Source organism: Rhipicephalus microplus, chromosome X (genome assembly GCF_043290135.1).
Source record: "Rhipicephalus microplus isolate Deutch F79 chromosome X, USDA_Rmic, whole genome shotgun sequence".
Taxonomy (NCBI): Eukaryota; Metazoa; Arthropoda; class Arachnida; order Ixodida; family Ixodidae; genus Rhipicephalus; species Rhipicephalus microplus.
This window is the reverse complement of record NC_134710.1, coordinates 191998556-192006378: the sequence shown is the minus strand read 5'-3', so window position 1 is coordinate 192006378 and position 7823 is coordinate 191998556. Positions and strand designations below refer to the sequence as shown.

General features: G+C 44.8%; 1 protein-coding gene across 1 annotated transcript in view; it reads left to right on the top strand.

Moving 5' to 3' along the window:
* Positions 1-829: 829 nt before the first annotated feature.
* Positions 830-7823, top strand: part of LOC119177337 (tachykinin-like peptides receptor 99D) — a 479365-nt gene continuing 472371 nt past the window's right edge. Inside the window, exon 1 of the mRNA XM_037428811.2 lies at positions 830-997. The gene's annotated coding sequence lies outside the window, so the exon portion shown is untranslated. The remainder of the gene's footprint in view (positions 998-7823) is intronic.

The following is a 7823-nucleotide window of genomic DNA, read 5'->3' as shown; positions in this document are numbered from 1 at the left end:
GGAGGGCTCCGGAAATTTAGACCACCTGGGGTTCTTTAACGTGCACCCAAATCTGAGTACACGGGCCTACAACATTTCCGTCTCCATCGGAAATGCAGCCGCCGCAGCCGGGATTCAAACCCGCGCCCTGCGGGTCAGCAGCCGAGTACCTTAGCCACTAGACCACCGCGGTGGGGCAAACTTTACGGGGAAGCGACTACGAAGCGAATAGGGATTTGGTTCGTATAATTTCGAATCATATCTGAATAATATGTAACGCATATAAGAAAGAATATTAGCATATTTCTTTTGGTCTGACCAGCCTGTGTAATACTTTTTTTTTTCAAAAATGAAACAAAACGTATGCTAATATCATTCTTCTTGCTTCAGAGGAAGTGGACGCAACTTGCAATAGCATGCAGGATTTGACTCTTGGTAGAATATAAGAAATGACCTATAAAAGAAATATGTCACGTTGTAAAAGTCACCGTACTTAGAGCATGTAAGCCGACATTGAAAGCTGTTTAACTTAAAAAAAAAACATGAACAATTGATGTGAGGGTAGAATGTTCGCTTAACCTTGCAGTGGGGGTTCACGGCAGTGCGCAGGTTTTTTGGAGCGATGCGTTCATGGTATAGCATTTCTTTACTGCAGTGAGACCACTTTAACAGGAGCATTAACCGTTTATTTCTAAAACTTCAATATTTTAAGTAATTCAAATCCTAATCAAAATGATATCGAATACGTTGATTGTTTGATAATTGAAGGCACAAGTTTAGGAATTTTCGTTCCAGTTTTGCAGATTATATTCAATTCACCAAATTTTTGTTCTCTTCGCATGCAAAGCACCTGATCCCCGATTTCTCATCTGGTACCCTTCATGCAACTCGGTCCTCTACTTCAAAAGGTAGCCGAGCCCTTGTCTCTTCGCCTCGTGCACCACCAATGGCGGCACTGCGAACCACGCCTCGGTGAAGAAAATGGCGAGATTCGGCGCATGTCGTCTGCTTGACCCAGGTTAGAAAAGCAGCATTTTGTATGATTGGCTCTTATCGCAAAGCGTTTCACGACTACTAGCTGTATTTCCTTCTAGAGATAGCTCTTTATATGGCTGCAAGCCTTACAGGAGGTCAAGAAATGTTAGCAGTTAACACATTTTCTATATATTCGCGGCTATCGTCAGGATCACGAGCCCGAGTATCGGTGTAACTTAGTGGGCTAGATGGCGTTCAAACAGCTTAAATAAAAGCGCGAACGTCCTTCAAAGCGAGGTAACAAGAGTCTACGCTGCTTTGTAAGAAGTGCGATCATTTTTACGGCCTATACGAAATACTTCGCATTGTGTAAACAGACTTGAGGGAAACAAAGTTCACACTCCACCCCCAGCCACCACTCCCATAGTAAAAAAACGTTTGCCGACAAAATAAAATAGGCAAGCTCACTGACCAGTGGGTCATTGGGGACATGTAGGGTTAGTTGGACGCACACTTAAACTTGTTGCACGTACTATCGTCTCTGAATAAAACGCCACAAGTGTTTCCCATGGCACAGCTCACTAGCCTTATGATTAGAGACATAGATATAGTATTGCCGCTTACCGATCGTTAGCCACGTTTATGCTTTCAATTGCGCTGTGCTGCATAATTGGGTGTGCTCGCCTGTCAATGGTGATGACAGAACAGCGTGCACTGTACAATTTCTCTAATGCTTGGGCCACTCGCTCAGCTTTGTACACAGGAGGAAAAAAATTGCGAAAGAGTCCAGGAAAAGGAGAAGGGAAGGCCTTTAGCGCTGCTGTAAACTGTTTGAACCTCCCGCGCGTATAGCGCGCACATCTAAGGACTGATAATGATGAAGAGGAAGAGAACTTCAAGGAAATAGAACACGCTCTTTTCACATAGATGCTTGGGTTTGCGTCTCCTTCATTTGGCGCATCTAGACGCCGAGGCGTGGTTTTTCCACATTGATTTTGGTGCCGGTGACCCGAGAATCAAACCAGCAACGACCCGAGCTTTTCATTCCTGGTGTGGGTGAGCTGCACTTTGAACTAGACTGGCATGAAGCTAGTGAAGAACAAGCGGGCCTCACAGTGAACGATGAACACCAAAATCATCAACGAGGTCAACCAGGTGCTCCAGTCCAATCAGTTCGAGTTTTTTTTTTTACTTCGAATTCTCCATGGCTGCCTACGTGCCAGCAACCTGGGACTTGAAGCCTTGAGAAGCGACGTTGGAGTCCTGATGACAGACGACCTCGCGGCAGGCGACTATGAAGTGTTCATGCAATACGATGACGCCACGAACAGTACTCTGGCATTGCTCGAGCACCACATCACCATTCTGAAGAGTTCTGTTACGCCGGTGTAGTTCACAACGTAAGCCATGGGTGTAAGGTCTTATGAGGGTGCACCGAACGGATATGAACGACTTCCACAACGTGAGTTTGGAGCACGAATTCCCAAGTTGGAGCTTCTTCGTTTTGACGGGACTGCGGCCAAGTGGGAACCTTTTTGGGATATGTTCTTGCACTCTGTGCACGAGAACCCTAGGCTTTCCAACACGAACTGGTTTCACTATTTGGTCTCACTACTGGATGATTGGATGGACCTGCAGCTCAAGCTGTGCAAGTATTCAGGTGACCGATACTTGTTACGATGATGCGCTCGAAATTTTCAAATGTCGGTTCGGAAACCAGAAGATCATTGAGCAGAAGTACCTAGAAAACTTGCGCACGCTGAAACCAGTGAAATTACCGACTGATGTCACTGCTCTGTGCAAGCTTGTCGACACAGTGCGACTGAACCGGAGGGGACTGCATAGTCTTGTAATCACGTAGTCTTTGTACGTGGTTATGCTGAGTGAAGCTCTGTTAAAAGTGATACAAGCTGACAGAATACTTCAGAAAGGAAAGCATAAAGAATGCGACACAAAAGAGCCAGGCTTCATCTGATCAAGGACTTGAGGAATTGATGAAGTTTCTCCGCATCGATGTTGAATGCCAAAAAAATGATTTTGTTAGTCAACAATTTGCCAGAGACACAACGCAGCAGTGTTTCAATACTCGACAGATCATTCAAGAAGCCGTTTGCGACTCCTGCTGCGTCGTTTCCTCAGAACAAGACACTATCTAGCATCTCGTCCTGCTTTTTCTGCTGCGCTACCAATCACAAAACAGAGGACTGCACGAGTGACTTCACTCTTGCCAAGAAGCGCACCAAGCTTGTGACAGGTGGTTAATGTTTCCGGTGCACGACAAAAAGGCACCTTGTCCATCATTGCCGATGAAAAGTGCACTGCAAGGCATGCAAACGCAGACACGCCTCCTCGATGTGCAATGCTCGTAGTTTGGAAATACCTTCGACTAATTCTTCGAATAGGTCGATTGCTACGGTGCAAGTTTCTACTTAGAAAACCTCAGCTCTCTGACATATCACTGACGTTCTACTCCAGAATTATAGAGCTTGGATGACGACTTCGTCACTGGTCATTATGTAGGTGGAGTTCTGGATAATGGAAGCCAGCTAAGCTAAACCTACCAACTATCACCGACACCAAATGACCATCAGTGCGTTGGGTAGAGCCAGTAGTTAAACACGGTGGTTCAGAATAATCAAGCTCATGCTACGCAGTTAGCATGACAGCCTAGCCATCGACGTTGAAGCCATAGTGGTACCGTCTATTTGTGAAGAGTTGATCGAAGGCCCAAGACAGAGTTGTTTTTTTCAAGCCATCGTAGCAGAGGGGAAACGTCTGGCTGACGCAGTCATTTACTCGAGCGTAGAGTATGAGCCAGGTGTGAGTGCCTCGTTGGATCACACTAGCTTTGGAAGTTCATGCCCAGCACGAGTGAAGTGAAGTGGGACGAAAAAAAATCCTGCCTTACTCGCCATCAACACAAAGATATGCTGAACTCTCTAGGGCTTCTTATCTGGCGTTGGAAGCGCAAGTAAAAGAGCAATCACTCAAGTATGTGTTCTTCGAATAGGTTTCCACAAAAATTACGAGGTCGCTTTCCAATTACAAAGATTGCAGCACGATGACATTGGAATGTCTCACGCGCCAACGTCTCAGTGCATCACACATGTTACAGATGCACTCAACAACACTATTGTTTTCCCAAAAGAACGATATGAAGTTGCATTACCCCTGAAATCTCCTCTTGTGAACATGGCCGACAATCGGAAAATAGCCATTTCGAGGATTCACAGAATCATTCGGTGACTGCCATCAAACGACCAAGCCACGCGAGCCGACGATGAGGCTATCAGCCAATACGATATGAACATGCTGAAATGGTTGAAGATGTAACTCCTCGCACAGAAAAGCTTATTGAATTTGCCTCATCGTTAAAAGGCAAACCACTACCTAAGGCGTCCCGCATTCTTCATCTGCATCCATTCCTGGACAATGACAAAAGTTTGAGGATCAAGAACCCGCTTGACAATATGAAAACACCAGCCCCGCCGTGTTGGTCTAGTGGCTAAGGTACTCGGCTGCTGACCCGCAGGTCACGGGTTCAAATCCCAGCTGCGGCGACTGAATTTCCGATGGAGGCGGAAATGTTGTAGGCCCATGTGCTCAGATTTGGGGGCACGTTAAAGAACCCCAGGTGGTCTAAATTTCCGGAGCCCTCCACTACGGCGTCTCTCATAATCATATAGTGGTTTTGGGACGTTAAACCCATCATATCAATCAATATAAAAACACCAAAAGACGTGAGGTGTCTGATCCTACTACCAGTTGACCACCGCTCCACGTACCTCATCGTCAACTACACGCACCAGCGCCTGCTTCACAGTGTTGTAAACAATGCCGTTTCAGAGCTATACGAGTGCTTCTGGGTGATTAAGGGCCACCAATGTCTGAAAAAGGTAATCTCTAGATGCAAAGTGTGTGCTAGGTTTGAGCTCCAACTTGCATCAGCCCCTACCGCAACACTGCCGACCGACGGGGTGCAGAGACCACACCCATTTCAAGTTGTGGGTGTGGACTTTGCCAGTCCGGTTTTTGTTAAAGATCCAGATCCGTGAAAGCCTTTATTGTTATTTTTAGGTGTGCCGTCGTTCGGGTGATCCACTTAGAGTTGTGCACTGATATGACAGCGGGGTCATTTTTAATGGCTTGGCATCAGTTTGCGCCGCGACGCGGCTTGCCTAGTGTTGTTTATTCAGACAACGCTCTGGCTTTTCGGGAAGGACTTTTGCTCAACTAAGCATATTACTTCAATCAATCAATCAATCAATCATTTTATTTCCTTTATACAGGATGGAGTACAGGACTAAAAGCTCAAGAGCTTGACGAGGTCCTGACCCCGTTCACAAGTTGACAAAGCAGCAGGAATGGCAGTCAATCATGTACAAAAATATGAAATGAACATACAGGTATAACATCACAAAAAAGTAATACAAAAAGTTTATGAAAACAGTGCTAAGATAAAAAGAGAGTAGTTCAAATATATGGTCATGAAGTGGCATGAACATGAAAAGCAATAATAAAAAGGAAAGAATGGGCATAAATTCTGAGAGATGTATCATTGAGGATAATGTATCAGTTGGGCGAAGTGTTTATTCTGAGAGTTTTGTTTAGAGGAAGGATTGAAATCTTCGTGGTTTAAAAAGTTTAACAAAAAAGGTAGTCTGTAAGACAATGATTGTTTGTTATAAAAAGTTCTTGGGGTGGGTACAGTCCAAACTTCTTTGTGCCTGGTGAGTCGAACACTTGTGTTTACGCTAAGTTTAGCAAGATGTATTGTAGTATTGGTACAATGTTTGACAAACTCTTTATATCATAACATCAGCATATAATTGTACAAAAAGAAAACTGGAAGAATATGATATTTTAGAAAAAAGAATTTTTGTAGAGGACAGATAGTGTTCAGCCGCAATATGTCGTACGGCCCTTTTCTGTATGTATTTCAATATGTCGTACGGCCCTTTTCACCACGGACCACGTTTTGCAATGATTTGCACTTGGAAATCATTGCAAAACGTGGTCCGCGGTGGGTCGGATTTTAGAGAAAGATGATTCGCACTATTAAAATCTGCCTACGGAAAATTCCAGGGAAAGGGTGCTTCAATTTCGAGCAGCTTGTGACCATTTTTGTCGAAGTAGAAAATGCAGTGAATTCTAGGACACTAACATACCTCTCTGCTGACGCTACTGATCCAGCTGTACTTACGCCTTCGCACTTTCTAACCGGTGGGAAGTCTACTACACTACCTAGCCCCAATACTGCTGAAACATCAGTACGTCACACCGATACTTTAAAGCATTAGAAGTACATCTATCAAATAGTAAATTATTTTTGGAAGTGTTGGTATACAAATACCTTTTGTGCTTTAGAAGTGCACACAATAGGGGAGTGCAGTCTAGCAGCCAGCTTGAGGTTATCGATGTAGCCGTCATTAAGGAAGACAAGGTGCCCATACTTTTTGAAAAGTTGGTACAGTAACTACTCTGTACCTATAAAGCGATAATCATGTTAGAGCCTGTAAGAGTGTCTTGGCAGGAAGTACGGAAGGTATGAGGCCAGTACAACTTGTGTGTCCATTGGAATCGGATGATTAAACTTTGATTGATTAGTGGGGTTTAACGTCCCAAAACCACGATATGATTATGAGAGACGCCGTAGTGAAGGGCTCCGGAAATTTTGACCACCTGGGGTTCTTTAACGTGCACCCAAATCTGAGCACACGGGCCTACAACATTTCCGCCTCCATCGGAAATGCAGCCGCCGCAGCCGGGATTCGAACCCGTCCCTGCGGGTCAGCAGACGAGTACCTCAGCCACTAGACCACCGCGGCGGGGCAGGGATGATTAAACTTTGTCGGACGTGGAAGATGTTCTAAATTGTTTGAACATCCCGCGCGAATAGCGCGCGCATCAAAGAACTGAGTACGACGAAGAGGAAATGAACGTCAAGAAAATAGAACACACTGTTTTCACATGAAGTGCGCACATTATGGGAGTGCAGCCTAGCAACCAGCTCAAGGTTAAAGATGTAGTCGTTATTAAGGAAAAAAAGGTGCCCATTACTTTTTGGAAGTTGGTAGAGCGACTGTTCGACACCTATAAAGTGGTAATCACGTTAGAGCCTGCAAGATTGTCTTGTCAAGAGGTACGGAAGTTAGGAGGGCAGTACAACTTTCGAGTCCGTTGGAGCTGGGTGATTGAACTTCGTCGGGCGCGAAGGATGTTCTAAATTCTTTGAACCTCGCCCACAAATAGCGTTCGCATCGAAGGACTGAGAACAACGAAGACCAACAGAACGTCAGAGAAATAGAACTCACTCTTTTAACATGGATGCTCGGGTTGGCGTCTCTTTCATTTGGCACCTTTAGACGCCGAAGCGTTGTTTTCCCACCAACGCCATTCTTTGTTTCATTTGACTGAGTATTCCTGTCATTTGCCACGCTATTACAAGATTCAATACTTCAAAGCGACTACCTTAGCGTAACAAGGTGCGGGTTCGAGCTGTACAGTCGCCCAAAACTTTAACTATTGTGCAAAGCGGCAACATTTTTGTCGGTCAGTGCTATATTATGGAACAAAGTTACAAAAAATTGCTTCGTGGACGTGCCCTTTGTGGGCATACGCTTGTCTTTTGTTCAACTGAAAGTTCATTCAGTCCTATGGCAAAGATACAGAAAAAATACCGCCACTCATGCACGATAGCTAAAGATTTGGCCGACTGGGCTCAATGATAGCTTACTTCCAGCTCGAAATTTTCCAAACAAACTTCTTCCGCCCGTCTGTATTTCATCTGTTGTCTAAAAATTTTTGCGAACGAAGTAGGATATCACGGACTACCTTTGATTCCTTCGAAGTTTCATGTCAGCTGTATC